Source organism: Camarhynchus parvulus, chromosome 2, assembly GCF_901933205.1.
Source record: "Camarhynchus parvulus chromosome 2, STF_HiC, whole genome shotgun sequence".
Lineage (NCBI taxonomy): Eukaryota > Metazoa > Chordata > Aves > Passeriformes > Thraupidae > Camarhynchus > Camarhynchus parvulus.
In genome coordinates, this window is record NC_044572.1 from 125145770 (window position 1) to 125164418 (window position 18649).

At 38.8% G+C, this 18649-nt stretch overlaps 1 protein-coding gene across 2 annotated transcripts in view; it reads left to right on the plus strand.

Annotated features, from left to right (window-relative positions):
* The first annotated feature begins 288 nt into the window (after window positions 1-288).
* Window positions 289-18649, plus strand: part of WWP1 (WW domain containing E3 ubiquitin protein ligase 1) — a 65601-nt gene continuing 47240 nt past the window's right edge. For both annotated transcript variants that reach the window (XM_030943958.1, XM_030943959.1), the window contains exon 1: window positions 289-469. The gene's annotated coding sequence lies outside the window, so the exon portion shown is untranslated. The remainder of the gene's footprint in view (window positions 470-18649) is intronic.

An 18649-nucleotide genomic window follows, 5' to 3' on the forward strand; every position in this document is an offset into this window, starting at 1 on the left:
CCGCGGCGCCCGACTTGGTTCAGCCCGGGGCAGGCGCTAGGAATAAGCCCTGTCCCCTTTGAAGAGCCTCGGTTCAGGCTCGCCTCTTCCCTCCCACCGCCGCTGCGCACTGTTCGGTCCCGACTGGGCCCTCCCGCCGGGGCGGCTCCAGCGGCTCCAGCTCCAGCTCCAGAAGTTCCTGCTGCCCGTGCCCCGGGAGCGCGCACGACGCTGGCCCGGCCGTCGGGGGCGCCGGGCGGGAGCAGCGGGAGCGGCAGCGGGAGCGGCGCCGGGAGGGGCGGGAGGAGGGCTGTTGTGCGGGAGCCGCCGATGCCGCTGTGAGATGGCATCATTCTGCGCGGCGGCGGCGGCGGCGGAGCGCGGCGCGGAGGGGTGAGGAGCCGCCGCGGCGGCGAGGAAGCGAAGAAGAAGCAGAGAAAGGTGGAAGGAAGGAGACGGAGGCGGCAGCAGCTGTGAGGCTGCGAGCACGGTAAGGGCACAAAACAGGCTTTGGTTTGCGGTCTGGCCCGGCAGAAACGCGGCTGCCGTCCTCGCTCCTCGCCGCCGCTCGGCCGTGGGCAGCCAGGGGGGTGGGCGCTGGACGGCTGCGATCTGCCACTGTCACTGAGGGGCGGGGAGGAGGGGAATGGGCGTGGGGGCTAAAATGGCGAAGGGAGCCATAGGGAGGTCTCGGTCTCTCCTTTCCGGCACTTCCACTCGTCGCCCCCCTCGGGCTCTGCTGGCGGGGGGCGGCGGCTGTTGCTTCTCCCCTCCCGATGCCCCACATGGTGTTCGGAGAATTGCTGTTTCCCTGCCCTCTCCCACTCTGGCTCGCGTCTGGACAGGGCTGAGGGCCTCTGGGCCCGCACCTGGCGAGGGGAGGGAGGGTCGGGGCTGTGGTGAGCTTGTGTCTCTGTGGGGCGGGGGGACAGGGAGGGGGAGTGCCGCCGGTGTCCGGTGTCAGCGAATAACCTTGTTTATTCCTGTCTACGGCCTTTGCGAGGGTGACTGGGGGCTGAGTCGTGACCTGTGTCAACGCTGAGTGGATTGCGAGAGGCTTTAGTGGCCAGGAGTCAGTGGGGCAGCTCCACGGCCGGCCCCGGCTTGCTTATGTGCGGGCTGAAAGCAGAGGAGAAGGATATTGTCGCGTTTATGTTCACCTTCCTTTGGTGGAGCCGGGGAGGGAGGAGGTGAGGAGCCGTGTCCCCTCACGGTGCGCTGCTGTCGCCCCTCACGGTGCCAGGCGCAGGGGACACGGGGGGTTCTCGGTCAGCGCTCAGGTTTTAGATGTCTGCTCGTCTCTCGGGGTCCCTGTGGTGGGTGTTTGGCTGAGCAGACTGTGTGAATTGGAGACCTCAAAAGACCTGTTTGTGTCGTTTATCTTTGTTTATGTTGTTGCAAAATGTTACAACTCGGTGTGTTTATTTACTTGATTTTATTTGTAGTTGTCTTATTTTTGGAATGATACCAATTCTCATCCCAGTTTAACTAGGATGAGCTAGCTCTGCTTCCAGATCTATAAATGTTTAAACTGTACATCAAAGAGAGAAAAGGACTTAATACCATCTAATTATTTTAATGAGAGCTCTTCGATGTTTGGGTGAAACTGTAAAAAAAGGTATTCATATTTCAGTTGCACTTTCAAAGGGTAGCTGTGTCTTATAAAAAGTAATCAGGATGCCGTGCATTGAAAAAAACTCAGGTTAGGCAAGTTTAATAATACTGGTTTACTAGGAGATGCAATCACTGACTGCAGGTAGCTGGATTATATATGGACATACCTCTGAAAGACAGTATGATGTTCATTGTAATAAGTCTACTCTTAAAATTGGTATACTGGTTTAATCTCTGCAGTATAGAAACAAAGGGACTGATATTGGCTGTGATAAAGCTTTACTAACTTGAACTGGTTGTGTATTTTTAAAGAATTTTGTATACTGCCTTATCTGAGTCTGTTTGGTCAAGGTCTAAACTGAATAACAATTGCTGGTTGATTTAAATACTAATAAAGATTAAATCAATTTACTTATAGAAAAAAATCTGAGAATTTTTCATCCTTTTAAGAAAAATTTTACAGCTGCAAAAACACAATTTACTTGGATTCATTACAAAGGTGGTTTCAAATGGGGCAAGTAGGAATACTTCTGGTTGATGCTGCTTGTGAACTTGTGGGTTTAGAATCCCTTTATCACCTCCTCAGTGTGGATTTTGAGCTATATTTTAAAGGTCTAGTCCTGTAAGTGCTTCTAGCTTGAGCAGCTTAGTACTATCCATGGACTTTCCCCAATGACACTGTAGAATAATTCCCTTAAATACAAAATTATACTTGAAAGCTTGAGAGCTTTTGGGCTGATTTATTCTCTTGGTATGGGACACTTTGTTACCAAAAGAATATGGATTATTTTTGTTTGTAAAATAGTTTACATTTGTTGTTTAATTTCAGTGAAAAAAACACTGTAAGTCAGCCAGTATGTTTTTGTTAAAGGGTGTTCAATAAACTTTAAATAATCACTTTGCCTGCAAGTGCTTCTTAAATCACAGGAATACTGATAGAATTCAGAGCCAACCCGTTTTCATGAGTCTGTGGAACCCTTGGAAGGAGAAGTGTCTGCTAGTTTTACTGATTTTCATCTTTTTATCTTCTGGTATGAAGTTGGAAATTTTGATAAGTTGGGATTTCTCCCCACTTCCCCGTTGTTTTTCATGAAAGAATGTGTGTGGGAAAGAGGTTCCTTCTGGGTTTTGGACAGGAAGAATCAGGAGTAAGGATCTACAACAGGGAGTTGGTATCACATTCAGTTTCTTCATACTTCCTATGCCATTAAAGCATTAGACTTGAAAATTAAGGTGCCATGATCAAAATATCATGACCTAAGCCATGCCTGTTAATTGGAAATGGCTTCTCTTTATGCACTTAAGGTAAATACTTATTGTTAGCTTAAAAAACCCCTGCAATCAAAATCCCCCACAAAAACCCCCAAGTTCATTTTAGAATTGAGTTGAGATAATGAAGTGTGAAGGCTAGGTGAGGTAATGAATGGAGTGATAACCAAAATAAGTGCTTCCTGCAAGCTGTCTTTAAGTGATTCTTGTTAGTTACTTTTAGCTGTGTTAAAGACTCTTCCTGAAGACTGAAAAGGAGTGAAGCTACCGATAAAAATGTTCTGTCTTTTAGGCAAACCTTGTACTGCACTTGCCTGCTTCTGCAGAGTGTAACATTCACCTGAATTAAAAAAAAAAAAGAAAAAAACCCTTCTGGCTGTGCCAGAAAATCAGTTCCATAGTGACTCAAAATCAGAAAAGCTGCTCCACTGCGCCTGTATTAAAGTATCTGAACTGGGGCAGGATTCCCCAGTTTCTATTGTAGTGTTATATTAGCAAAAGTCCTGTTATTTTTCCTGTCCTTGCAAAACTTGTAAACCAGAACTGCTGAACTCCTCATTTGAGTTCTGAGTTGTGCAGTATAGTGACACTCTTCTATATTCTCAGGTCTGTGTCCCAGTGCAGGCAGTAGGAGCTGGTTACATCCAGGTCCTTCTTTCGAAGTTTGCTGCCATTGCATCAGTATGCCACTTTCTGTGTCGGTGTTCATTCAGATTTACTGTGGTGTGCTGGCGTTCTCCTGTGGTTACATAAAGTGGCCATAGGTAAGGATCATTGGAAATACTGGAGGTGTCACCACTGTTTTCTTGAAGAAAAGTAATATAGTTGGAAAGAGAAACCTCCTCTACTTATCAGCTGGAGTTGGGAGTGTCCAGAAGAGGCATTCCAAAGGCTTGTAAAAAAGATGAAGTCGTAGAGTGGTGCACCCTCTTTCCCTGCCCTGGCCCACTCCCCTGTAGAACACTGACATGGCACAATTTTTGCTAAAATGTGCTATGATACCTTTAAGAGAGAGTAAGAGGGAGTTTTTGTTTTTAGTTGCTTTTTGTAAGTGAAAAGCTCTAATTACTGCTGCTTGTGATATGTATTTGCTGTGTTTGAGGAGCTGCTAGTTTAATCAGAAGCGTATTTAAGTTTAGCTCTGTTTTCCAAGTGCAGTGTTGCTTTAGAGAGAAACACTGGAGATTCCAGGGAAGCCGTCACCTGTCAGAGTGGTTATAGGATGTCAGAATTGTTTACAGGGGAGCATGCTAGGTTTGGTTTGGTTTTGTTTTCATTGCTTTTGTTTTTAATTTCTTAGCATTGCAGGGAAAGTATGTCAGGAAAACCTTTATGTTTCTTTTACATATAGATCTACTAATTATTGCACATACAGTAAGAAGTAATTAATCATTGCAGGTTTACATGACTGTACTGCTGTAGTTTTATACTAGTCTATGTATGATGAAAAAACAATTATATTTTGATTTGCTCTCCCCTCAGTCAGTGTTGAGGACTGTGTAAATTGTTAATCTAATGTACAGTTTGATAATTCAGTACTGTCAAAAAGTCACTTTTAAAAGCCTGTTAGAATAGAGTATGGCTTTGGAATTAACTTACAAATTCTACTTAATTTGCAAGAGTCAACTGAAATTTACTGAGCTGGTTGTGTTACTTTATAATGGCTTTTGACTAAAATAAAGTTATCAATAAAATTGGAGCGAAGCATGTGTTTAACAAAGCAGATTATGTTCTTCGGTTTTTATTAACCACCATTTTTCTTTTCATTGGAGTATGTTAGATATGCTTATGTTCAGCTTTAAGTGGCTAGCATCTGAGCATACTTAAATGTAACTGGTTCAAAACCTGAATACTTTTTTCTGAATAAAATTGTCTGTTACACAGTAGGACAATCTCTTGATTTGTCTTACATGTAAATGGCATTGAGAATGCAAATGCATATTAGTATCTGACCCCTCAAGTAGTTCAAACAGCATAGAATTACTCCCATCTACTTTGATTCCATTAGGATTTTAGGCTTATTTTGCAGGATATTGTCTTGAAGATAGAGGAAAGCAATTTAAAAACTGATGAGAAGAGGAAGTCAGATTCTAAAGATAAGCAGCAAAATAATTCTGGTTTATGCATTTAAGTGTCTTCACCTTGCAGCCTGAAGTGGGCAGAGGAGAGCTCTCATCTGTGCTTCTGTGAGCCTAGAGAGCAGTAAACAGGATACTCTGCACACATTTCTCATCACTGGGGTTTTTAACCCAGATCTTTTGGTATAAGATCTGAATGGAGCTGGAGATTAGCAGAAGAATCCTTTAAAAAAGGAAGCAACTAAAAACTTCTACCTGTTCCTCATGCAGGTGGGTGAGAAATATAGGAGGACTTTGGATTTTATGTGCATTTCAAGACAGCCAGAAATTCTCAGTATAAATCAAATCAAATGAGTTGTAGTTTTAGAATGGGCTAAAGTAAACAGGAAAGATAAAGTTGATAATCTGTAAAATTGCACAATATGCTTTGGCATCAAAACTGAAAAAATGACATGTCCAGTTTTGAAACAGAGTGCTGTGATAGCTCTTGAGAAATTCAGGAAGAATTTTTTTTTTGTTTGTTGTTTGTAAGGATGGGGTAAAACTGTTGAACAGATCATGATACCGTAGTCTTAAAAACTGACCTTGTTTCTATTAACTGGTGTACCAAAATTACATACACAATTCTCTCTTGTATTTCCTAGCGTCTGTGATGACATAAAATTTTGTTTGTAAGCATAAAAATTAAAAAGCAAAATAAAATATAAGAGGAAAGCTCAATAGAAGATGAATAGTAATAGGATTGGCAAACTTCCCTGTTCTCCTCAGGTTAGAATTGTGGAAACTGCTTCTTCTTAAATTTCAGTTCCCTTTTTTCCTCCATTCTTGGTGCAATTTATTTTCCACTTCCGACTATCTTTGTACAGTGTTATCTTTAAAAAAAATGATCACTTTTCTTACTTAGTAGCTGAAAAGATTTTGGGCATTGAAAAAAAAAAAAGAAAGGAAAAGAAGATTGATTTTGACTTCAAGATGCCAGTTACAAGGACAGTAAAAAATCAGTTAGAATTGAAAATCTGGTGGAAGACTGATATCTGTATGTCATTCCAGAATAAAATAAATCCCTGACTGAGTGTCTTGTGAGAGATTGCTGACAAAATTTTGTCATGGGATGGTGAATTAAATTGCATTGTTAAGGAAATAGCCATGGGAAAGAAAACTGTTTGGAATCTTAGTTCATAACATGGTGAAAAGTCTTCTGCTAGTGAACTGACAAAATTGGTAATTGAGTAGTGAAAGTTGAACCTTCAGATGGAAATAACAGTGGGTAGTGTAATATTTGGTGATAGGTAGATTTTCTATGTTAACATAGGAGACCTAGTATAGGAAGGAGTAGCTACAGCTATTCCTCAAAATGAGGTGTAATGAAGTATTTGGTAAGAAGAACCAAACATAGTGAAGAACTGTTTTACGAAAATGTCCCATCAGAAATGGAGTAAAAACCTAAATGCTGGAATGTATTCAGAATATAACATATATGAGCTTACATGCTATTTTTATATTACTTACATAAGCATATTTGTTACTATTCTATGGTAAATGGTTTTGAGAATCTCCCAGATATTTTACAAATGAACTGTTGGGTTTCTTTGTTGTTTGTATCCAGCATTTGATCAGGAAAATATAACTGATTGAGGAGAAAACTATCAGAGTAGTACAGCTTCTGTGCAAATAAAATGAAAAATGTTGTTAATTTTTAGCATTAAAAGAAAGTGAAGAGAGACGTCTAGCAGAGGCCCACAGAACCCTAAATATTAAATATATTAAATATAACTTTCAGCCCATGCTTTTAATCCTGTGTCATATAACTAAACAAGAGGTATTAGAGAACACTTTGAAAAGTTGTGCAGGGTAGTCTATCAAGAAGTAATTCTTACACAGTTCACTTGAGATTGACTGATGTATGATTCAAAATAAGGAATAGACAAGGAGAAAATCCATTGCTGAGAAATAGGGATTTCAATAAAAAATATCATACAGATCGTACTATAGTACATAAACTAAATGCATTTTAAAATACTTTCAAAGAGCAATTTAGTCTAGACTGGCCACTGTAGCTTTTTTTTTGTTGCTGTTACAGTTTGTTTACATTTTGGTTTGTTTTTTTTTTAATGTAACTGTCAGAGGCAGTCTACTTTCAGAGTTGGTTGCTGTTCTTGTCTTTTTTGTATAAATCTATCATGCTGGTTGCTTCAGTTTCAAAGCTTTAAAGGCTATAAGAAATCAAAATTGATTAAATAAATCTTTATTAGCAGAGACATATGCTTTGGGCTTATTTTCCTGTATATTCAGGAAATGTATAACAGGAATATTTCCTTATATTCCTGTTCAAATCCTGCATATTTGAACATTTTATATTTCAATCCCTGCCTTATAACAGAGGGGAACATTTTTCCAGATGTTTAGTGACACTCCACAGCTTAAAAAATGGTGTTTCTAAAGCTTTATAGAAGATGTAGGAATAGACTAAAGAATAAAACAGACAATGTCATCATGCCACTGTTTCTGTGCACAGTGCATTCTTAGCTTTGTGTATTTTTTTCAACTTTTCCATGTTCTGCCCTGTCTTGGAAGCTGTACAGTACAACTGGGGAAGGCACAAGAAAGGACAGCAAGAGGAGGAGAGATTCATATGGATGAAGACTTAGAGAATGACTAAGCATTTTTAATGCTCTTCAGGCTGAAGGCCTGTGTGTTGACCATATCATGCAAGTGTATATTTTGTGGGTAAAGGATGCTGGAGATGCTTTTCTCTTACTTGTCTTTTCTCTATTATCTACCCTCACAAGTCCATTGAAAATCAACCTGAATTAGGGAATAACTTTGGCATCCTTCAGTGGGAAGCTGGTCTTTTCTGTGCACTTTTTGTAGCCACCTGATTTCAAGACAGCATTGCTCTAAAGAATAAGCTGTTAATCATTTTAACTTTTATAACTTAGTCTTAAGCTTTTCTCTAGAAAGGATACTGACCTTCATGAAAGTGTATTTTCATTCACTGTTGCTTTTGTAATGATGTGTTAAACTTACTATGCAAGATATTATTGTGGTTCAGTATTGACCCTTGAAAAGTCAAACCTTGGGCCCTTCTGGTTTTTTTATTAATTTTATTAATTAAGTATTAATTTTTATTTATAAATAAAAACAGTGACCTGTTTTTTAATTAATTTTTATGTTCTCAACTTGTGATTTTTTTTTTGTAGTTAAATTTTGGAATCATATTAACTCAGACTAAAATTGGATTGGAAAATAATTAGCAGAAACAGGCAACTCTTTGTTTTAAGATGTAAGAATTATTCATCAGCTCAGAGCCGTGGTGAGGATCAGGTTGAATTCTCTAGCACTGTAGAGACTGAAGGGCTATTTTTGAAAAAGCAAGTGACAGTGCTTGGCTGAATGCTCTCAGGTAGCAGTAGGTAAGATTAGTGCAGTCTGTGACTGGAAGTAGGACAGACATGTTTTAGTGTTTTAACACCGCTGAGATTGACAGCTGGAAAGAGCCTTGCATAGCACTTTTAAAAAATCAAATATTCAGAGGAAGGAGAGTGAGAACATGCAGTGAATTCTACTTATATCTCTTTGAGCTATTTTTTGAGATAAAGTTACTGGTGAGAGGTGGATCACATCAAATGTCTTACTGACAAAAATTGTGCAAAACCCTTTCTGCCACTTTCTCATAACACTGAGTAGGCTTCTCTTCCCCTCTTTGAATTATTGTTTTTTTGTGACTTATCAAAACAATGGGGAGGCTGGGAAACTATTTTGTGGATCAGTAATAATGTATTTCCCATTATTGGTATTCCTTAGTCACCTTTTTCATATCCCATAAAAACATAGTGGGGGGGATGTAGCAGTAACAGCAGCACTCTTGGTTAATGTCTTTAAAGTTGTTCCATGTTTGCTAATTTTGCTATGGCTGCAGCAGAGATGTGTTTACACCAGTCAAAGCTATTGTAACTAATAAGGTGGTGCTGACAGATACAAATTCCTGTGAGTGGATTTTATAAGCTATCTGTGCACTCTTGGCATGTGCTCAGGCTCTCTGCATGTTCAGAAGCTCATAGTTCTCCATTTTCCATGTGGTGAAAATAGGTTACCTATATAATTTAATATGGAAGTACCTATATGTAACTAGGGGTTAAAGTTTTCTGTTTGCAGTGTAGGTACACTAAAATCTGCCCATATTTTAACAATCTATCTTAATATATTGCTTTACATTGCTCTTGATGCAAGTCTGATGAGCAATAATTTATACCAAGCATTAGGATTCTGCATAACAGAAGACAACCCAGAAAGGCTTGTGTGGCTAGCATATATCATGTTCTGACAGATATGGAACTATTCAGCTAAATATTAGAATTAAGGAGAAAATGTTCTTCCCTGATTTCTTGACATATGTGTTGGCCTTTACCTACCATTGTTCTGTTCAAGAAACCTGAAAGTTGTTTACTCTGTTTGTTTCATTGCATGTGTATTTTTATCTGTAACACACAGAGGAGGCATTGTGGTATTTTTCATTATTTGGCATTGTGGTAGGACCTAGAAGCATCATTGTGATTAAGATTCGCAAGCAATGCATGCTGTAAATATTTTGCTGTAAGTTGCTCTGTAGCAGTGGAACTAGGCTCATACAGACTTTTCTTACAGTTACAATTCTTTGCTTCATGTGCTGTTCTAGACCCTTCTTACTTGTAATAAAAAAGGCACTGTGCACTGCTGCAGCTCAGACTGATTCAGAGCTTTCTGTGGTGTTTGTGTAGCTTTTGAGTCAGGCAGTGTAGAGAGCTTGAACTCACGCTGCAGCCTTTGCTCAGCAAGCACATAAAATTGTGTCTCTTTCCTCTGCTAGGCTATTGAACTTTGTGAAACTCATGGGAACTTAGTGTTTCAGAAGATATTACTTCTCAGTTTATTTTAACTGGATTTGGTGGTGAACAGATTCACTTAGAGGGATGGAGATGAAAGGAAGAGGGGGAAGAGGCAGGTGGACAGTATGAGTCATGCGTGTGATGTTTGCTTGGGAAAACAAGGCTAAAAAGGTCCAAGTATAAGGCAGACCAGAACAGGCAATGTGTGCAATGGAATCATAGTAATTTGTCTGGGCCTCTTGCATAACACTCAGAAATACATTTTTTTGTAAACTTCTGTAATGGTACTATATTTTTTCTTAGACCCTTATATGAGGCTGGTAATATGTTATAGATAATACACAGATCAATTCAGCAGCATTTGTAGCAATGGTCAATGAATGTACTTGAAAAAAATTGAGAAAATACTGTTTGTATACAGCTTGCTCTCTATATCAATAGGAGTAGATGAAGATTTGGTTTCTGAGGTTGAGGGGTGGAATATGCATACAGCTTGGCTTAAGAATGAGGATTATACTGTATATAAATATACAGTAATATTTATATCAGACCCATTGTGAAGAATGTTTAAATTTGTCCAGAGGAGGAGTAGAGAGCATGACTTATGAGGGGCAGCTCAGGATACTGTGTTTGCTCGGCTTAGAGAAGATGAGACATAGAGGTGACGTCATTGCTATCTACAACTCCCTTATGATGGGGGACAGATAAGGAGGTACTGATCTTCTGGCGTCCAGTGATAGGAGGTGAGGGAGTTGTTTAAAACTGTTTTGGTTTGGTTGGTTAATAAGAAATTCTCTGCTGAATCATGGAATGGCGTATGTTGGAAAAGATCTCAAAAGTGGGGTCAAGCACTGGAACAACCTTCCCAGGGAAGTGGTCATGGCCCCAAGCTGTCAGTTTGCAAGAATAAAATAGAGTACAATATTTCAATTAGCAGGGACCTACAGTGATCATCTAGTCCACCTGCCTGAGCAGTTCAGGGCTGACAGCAAGGTAAACTATATTGTTAAGGGCACTGTCTGAATGTCTGTTAAACACTGACGGACCCGGGGCATAGGCCATCTCTCTAAGAAACTTGTTACAGTGTTTGACCACCTTCTCAGTGAGGAAATACTTTCTAATGTCAGGTCTGAACTTCCCCTGACTCAATGTTGAACCATTTCTACATGTCCTGTCACTAAACAACCTGGAGAGAAGATTAGCACTTCCCTTTCCAGTTTCCAGTCAACAGACTTGCTACTGGTCTATTCAACTCCAGTATCTGGATCATTGATGTAAATATTGAACAGGATTGGCCCTGGAACTGAGCCTTGAGGAACAGCACTGGGATGGGTCACCAGTCAGGTGTAGTCCCATTTGGTGCAGCCCTTTGAGCTCTGCCCTTCAGACAGTACTTCACTGAGCATACCACGAACCTGCTCTTCCCACAGTTGGGCAGCTTGTCCTGAAGGATGTTGTGAGGAACAGTATCAAAAGCCTTGCTAAAATCCAGAACTATATCTGCCACCTTCCCTTCATCCGCAAGGTCAGAGACCTTATCCTAGAAGGATATAAAATTAAACAAGATCATTTCATGATCACAGCTGCCAAGACAGCAAACTACTGTCACATCCCCCACGAGTCCTTCTGTATTCATGAATAGCAAGTCTGGGAGGGCATCTTTTCTAGCTGGCTCACTGAGTACCTGTGACAAGAAGTTACCTCCTACAGACTTCAAGAATTTCCAAGACTTCCTCATCACAGTGGTATGGTGCTCCTGATTGATATTAATTGCAGTCTTTTATAAGGGCAAGGGCTACAAATTGATGAGTTTCCCCTAAATTGCCTTGAGAATAATTCATCTGTGATTATATGCTGGCTGGGGTATCACTTGTAGGCACCCACTGCAACAACTCCTTTTCTTCCATACCCCTAATCCTGTCTCAGGGGCTCTCAATCATATCATCACTAATTGTAAGGCTGTGTAATCAAACCCTTGCTCACAAACAGAGCAATTCCTCCACCTTGCCTGCTCTGCCTTTTGCTCCTGAACAGCCTGTAGCCCTCCATCCCCGTGCTTCTGCCATGAGACTCGTCTCACCAAGTGTTACAAACACTAATAATACCATAGCCCTGGGAAATGACCAATCCATCCTGTTCAGGAAGCATTCAGACAGTGCTCTGAGATACTTTATGTTAAATGATGTTTAACTTTTGTGTTGCACTGTGTGGAGTCAGGAATTGGATAGGGTGATCCTTGGGGTTGGTTCTCTTCCATCTCAGAATGTCCTGTGTTTTAAGAGGAGTTACAGTTTGCTTTCCACTTCAGTTCTCTGTCGATCTGTTGCAGGGTTGGCAACATGGAACTTAGTAACAAAATATTTACAGTGTATCAGGGGTGTTGGAGTATCTCTGGAGAAGCTGTTGGTTTACTGTCAGGGAAAACTAGTGCCTTGTCCTATTTTCAAGGCCTTATAAACCTTGGAAGAGGAGAGTGCTGAAGCTGACATTCTACTTCTGTGAAAGCAGATCCTAAGGAAGCCACTACTGTATTTATATTACCAGTATGTACTGTGGCCTTGGCAAAAAGATGAGAAATTAAATGCTCCTGTATCCCTGACTCTTCTGGCTGGTCTGAAGATTCACTCCCAGAAGTATGTTGATGAAAACAGAAAGTATGAGGATATTCTCATAGCTTTCTTCTCATTTGTTTTGTTGAAGTACTAATTAACAAGTTCTGGTCCTTTTCCAGATCTCTCAGCCTCAAGTAATTCTCATTTTTTAGGGTGATACTTGTAGGCTGTTCTTAGATAAAGGAGTGAGGAAGATTGTAAGTTGAAGATGGTTTTGGTAGTATGTTTGAGTTTTGACTGGAGGAGCAAAACATTCTCTTGGCAGAAGATAGATATCTGGGGGTCCTGGTGGACATGAGGTTGAACATGATGCAGCAATATGCCATGGGGACAAAGAGGGTGACTGGTTCCTGGGCTGCATTAGACAAAGGATCTCAGTCAGGTTGAGGGAGGTGGTCCCTGCCTTTCATTCAGCACTGGTGATGAGGCCATACCTGTAGTGCTGTGCCCAGAACTGGGCTGCTCAGTACAAAGGAGACATGGATGTGCTGGAGAGAGTTTAATTAAAGGCCATCAAGATGATTAAGGCACTGGAGCACCTCTACTTAATAAAAAAAAAAAGTTTCCAATATTCACTATTAGCGTAGAATATGTCCTACAGTTACAAATGTTTTGAATAGTACATTTTACTATCCTTTCAGGTTTTCCAGATCTGTTTGTATAGGTGATATTTATGTGCCTGATGAAATAGTTATATTTTTTTAGCATATGTATTTTAAACTCATCAATACCTAAGGAATGGGAGTAGGTACTAAAGGGATCTGAAGGAACCTTATGATCTTGATAAGTAGCTAACTATTCTATTACATAGTTTCAAGTTGTTAGCTTTGCATTTTTATAAACTATCCTAGATTTTTATTTAAGGTAGAGACCTACATTTCAGTCCATCAGTATTTGTCTGACTCAAGTTTAGCAGTAGGTACCACAGAAAATAATTTGTTACTCAACAAACTTTACTACACTCTTTACTACAATCCTGTCCTAGAAGTACTGTCACTGTGTGTTTCCATTGTGTGAGAAGTAAAATCATTGCTCTTGACATTATTTTAAATGATCAGGGAAAAACTGATTTCCATTTCTAGTATTTTCTAAGCTATTAAACAATGACTTAAGCTACTGTTTTACAAATGGTATCTCATGGGTGAGGAGGCTGTTCAGTACTACTCACAGCATCTTACAAATTTACTGGCTAAATTAAACTTATCTATGCTTTGTGATTCTGAATACATTTTGTACCATCTTCTGCATTCAGTTTGAGCATAGAACTATTGCTTAAGTTGTTTTTCACAGGGATTCTGAAAGTTAATAATCTTTCCTTCATTGAGCATACTGTCAAATAAGTTAGGACTTGTAATGTTTCAGGTTCTTCAGTTTCATGCATAATTTTAAGACATAGGTAGAAAACCTGATGGTAAGCATGCATGCTACTTTGTTCCATTCTTAAATATTTTTTATTTGTAACACATGGATTTCATGTGTACTTTTGTGTGGTATAATTAAAATATCTCCCAGAAAAATTTTAGATTATATAGGTATAAAATGCAAAGAAAAATATGCATAGGACTGAAATTTAAAGGTAGTAAAGGTGAGAACAACAAAAAAAATAAGGGGTTCAAAACCAGGGAGTGTTTAAATTCATGCAGATAAAAAGGTATGGGAATTGGCTGCTTGGGGCAAAAACAGAATACCAGAAGATGTGGAACTTGGTTTTGTCTATGAAGAAAAAAAAGTAATATCCCAGTGTCATATAAACAGATCTATTAAGTTAAATTGAAAGAATCCCAGACATTCAGGGTAAGGCATCCAGATTAAAAATCAAATGTTAGAGCTGTTTGTGTAACTTGGACTTTGCTTTTCTCTCATATGTCTAGCAGGAGTCACACATTGAAGCACTGTTTACTGGGCTTAGCCTCTGAACCATTTCTTTCAGTGTATCTGTAAGAATGACAAAAAACCCACCTGCTGCTTAATGGTGCTTCATGACTCCGTAGTTCTTGTTCAATTCATTTACTTAATTTCAATTAACTGAAGCCTGTCAAGGCTTTTATTTGACATTGAAAAAAATCTCTTCAGTGTTTTTGCAACTTCTAGTAATTTTAAGTGTGACTTATTGCCTGCTTAACTATTACAATATGTTCATTTAGAGCTTTATATACCCTTTTTAAAGTCTTTGCCAGCTAGGAAGATGTGTACTGTGAAATAATTAAAACAATAGTATAGCTAGGAAATAATTTCTTTTTCTTAAAGTTTGTTCTTGTGTTCAAACAATTTTGGCTCCTTAAGAGTGCAACAGAGTGCATATGTGAAAGAGTTCTTCTAAGTGGCTGAGGCATGTCAAGGTACAATTTTGCCAGCTTTATGAGTATTTTAAATTCTGGCATTCTTTTGAAAGGAATCAAACCAGCAAATACTTTCATTAAGAGTATAAGATATCCATGAATATAGCTTTTTACTGGAAGCTAATGTTCACAGGAGTAAGGTTGTCTTTTCTTCTCCCACCTTTCCCCATACACCCCATACATTTAATTAATTGCTGATTAATTAAAGCTAATACCTTGGCCTACATGATGTCTTGTTTGTATCCCTAGTCCATTGCACCTAAACCAAAATTTGTATTGCTTTACTGTATATTCCTGTTTAACATACATTTGTTAGAAAAGAGAATGGAACTGCAGACTTTCTGAATTGGCCTGAAATAGTAAATCTTAGAGGAGGAGAACATCTCAAATGGAGGAGGAGAGATGAAATTTTTGTGAAGAGCAAATTAGTTTTGTATTCAACATGAAGCAAATGTTCAGTGGTTCTCAGAAGGCCCTGCTGGTGTTTGTGATAAGTATTTCCATTGCTTCTTAATGTGGCATTTGGTTTGTGGTAAGGTTTGTGGCATTTGAGGAAAGAAAACTTTGAGTTCTCTATTTGCCTATGTGTAATTATTACTGTAATTTTAACTTTTGGTGATCAGAAATATCCATATAGGGAATGCCAGGTCTTAGATTTATTTTTTTTTGTAAGTGTTGCAGAGGGCAAGAAGAATTGTAGAAGTGACTTTGCTGTCCTGCTCAGTGTAAGAAAGGCCAACATATTTTTGCGTCTACTGATATTTCTCCAGATCTGTTTCAGGTCTGATTTCTGTTTGTGCATCTCAGATTACTGAGGTGAAAGCTTCCTGATGGCAAAGGGAGAAATCCTTAATTTTTAAAATGATAATAGAGTTACTGGTTCTCTCTGGAAGTAATACAGTTTTGGTTCTTTTTTTAAAAAAACCCAGTTAATTAGACATGTGTTCAATTAGCTATGACAAAATCATCAGCATTTTTCATGTTGGTAAATAGTGAAATGGACTTTTCAATCAGAACTGTGTTAAATAAAAATTCTGGATTTTGAAAGTCTTAATGGAAAGAGATTGATTAAGAAACTTACTTGCATCTGACTTAAGAAAAGGCATTTTTTCCTTTTTTTTCCTTTCTTATTTTTACGTCAATAAACTTGCTTCTGGTCCTATACTTGCTGATTTTCATCAGCCTGGTAACTCCCTTCCCCCACCCAGCCTTGTTTCTTTGGTGGAAGACAGCCTGGAGGCAGGACTAGAAGTGTGGATGATTTTCTGTGCTACCCAACAAAGTGGAACAGCTGTCTTTTCCTGAAAGATGCTTACACAGGGTTGCTGTGTCACCCTGCATGCTTCACCATGGGCAGAGTTTCCCTAGAATCTTTCCTTCCCATACCTCACACTCAGAAGATCAGAACAGCTACAGAACAGAGATTCTGACACCTACAACCTTCAAAATCACTGTTCACTTCTCTAACTTTTAACATTAATTGACCTTTTTACATTAATGAATTAAAGTAGAAAAAAAAATAACTGTTTTCTGTGATGGGATTTTTCATATGTTATGAAATGATATTACAGGTAATTGGACCATGCTATCTTGGTACTTTTTTTTCTTATTCGTCACTTGATTCTTATGGTATCATATGAGTAAGGAAGTAGTTTTCTCTCTCGGTTGATGTGCTCTTTTACATCTGAGTGCCTTGATTCTTCATTAAATATCTCCTCAATTACTTGTTCACAGCACCATGCAATTTAAAAATGTGTGTTTCCTGCTCCAGTGATACTTCTTGACTTATAGCTTTACAAGAAATACCTGCACTAGATGCAATAATTTTCAAATGAGTAATGCAATTTAAAATGTGCCTGCTTAAATTCTATGAATAAGTAATTATTATACTAATGACTTAAATAAATGAAATATTCACTGTTGTTGTTCCCTTTGATTTCTGATGTTTTAATAGCATTTTGAGATTTGGAGGGTATTGTTCACAGAAGTGTAAATTTTATAAATGTTATTGTTAATGAGACTGACTTCCATGAAACTGTTGATTCATATTAATTAGGAGATGATATTTTAAATTTTTAATAGACTTCTATGTTGTCCATTCCATTGTTTTGCTTGTGTCTTATTTTGTCCTGATCAATCTGTAGTTACCCAAAATAATATATGACAACTGAAGTAATATTAAAGTATCAGCTGTAGGAGTTTATAACTAGATCGTACTCTTCCAGTTGATGTAACAGTTATGTATGATGAGGGTGGTTTAGAAAGAAGGGTTGTGATCACTGTGGTCTTCATGGGGCTCTCCAGGGTCTCTCAGTGAATTTTTGTTGTCCAGGAATTTTGAGGCTGTGGGTGGTATTTGTATGTATTGATGAACAGTTCTGAAGGTAAAGCTTCACGTCCTTCAGACCAATGAAGTTTAACCTAGACTTTGAATAAAGAGGTGTAGCTAGTTCATATTTGGGAATGTGTGGTGATTGTAGCCCTGTCAGAATTAATCTCCTCATTTTCAGGAAGATTATAACTACAAAGATGAGACTTACATTGCTATATGTAATCCTCTTTTAAAGATTATGTAAAGATAACCTCAAAGATTTTAACCCTTAATTGACATATTCAAGAGCCAAAGTGGGCATTTATTTTGAGAGACAAGAAAAAGGGATTTAAGGATGAGGAAAAAAAGTTTGTCCATGATGCAAGAAAACAGTAAATACTGCCCCTATGACATAGGGTTCCCTTGTCCATTAGTGGTAAGGGCTTGCAGTATTTGAAATATGACTTTTGAAATTGTTTAGTTAAAAATCCTCATCTTTCAGTGTTTCTTCACTATCTGGTTTTCTTTCTAATGGAGACTTTTTTGTAAATTAGATCAAGAAAATACAAGTCTTTTGCTTTTGACATTACCCTGAATGTGAAAACTACTCAGTCCTCCTAAAAAGTATTTTCGCTTTGCTTGGTTTAATTGCCATCCCATGCATTTCTGCAGATCAGACAATGTGTTTAGTTGAAATTTTGGTTTTTTTGGCTGTGCAGATATAATTTCTTCTGGCTTATCAAGATGGCAGGTTGCTAGTCCTTGAAACTTTCAGATTTTCAGTATTGGAAGAATCCCACTAGACTTCCAGAAATCTTCCTCAGGTTATAAAAGGTTCTAGTAAAGTAAAAAAGTTATGGTAGTCCCATCTTCATATGAGTCTGTCAGTTCTTCTAATTCTGTGACTTCTTTATTGTCCCTGCTTAGTTTCATTCAGTATATGCGTGGTATCTCTGCAACAACTTTGCTCCCCAGAAGCCCAAGATTTTTGGGAACATTTATATCAACACTCTTTACTTCCAGTCTTTGTTAATTTTGGACTGCTCTTTCATGGACTTCTCTTATCCCAGGAGAGCTTTTCGTGTCTTTTTCTTGAGTATGACAATCCATCCTAGTACCTTACAAATGTCAGTAATACTGTTTTTGTCAGCACTGCAAACAGTTCCTGTGATAGAGTTCTTGTCTGCTGTCTCACCTCACCTCTGCTCCCTGCCATGTCTGCACCAGTAATTTTTCTGTCGAAGGTTGAAGGGCCAAGTTTTGGATTATGCTTCTCTTTTTTATTTGTGCAGCAGCATTTGTCGTATGTTCAGACCAGCCTTTAGGGACTAATAGACGTTCAAAGCTCTAGATAAAATAGTTCATCTTGTACAATCTAGTTTCACTGACTTTACTTCTTGAAGGCTTTGTTTACCTGGAGTAAAAACATGTTTGACTGGAAGTGAGTATGACCCAATGTGCATCAGGCAGTGAAGACTGTTTTTTTTTTTTTTAAATATTAACATTAGAGTGGCTTTTTGGATCTTGAATGAAAATGACCAACATTGCCATGTGAGCAGACTGTCTCCTGAAAGAATCAGCC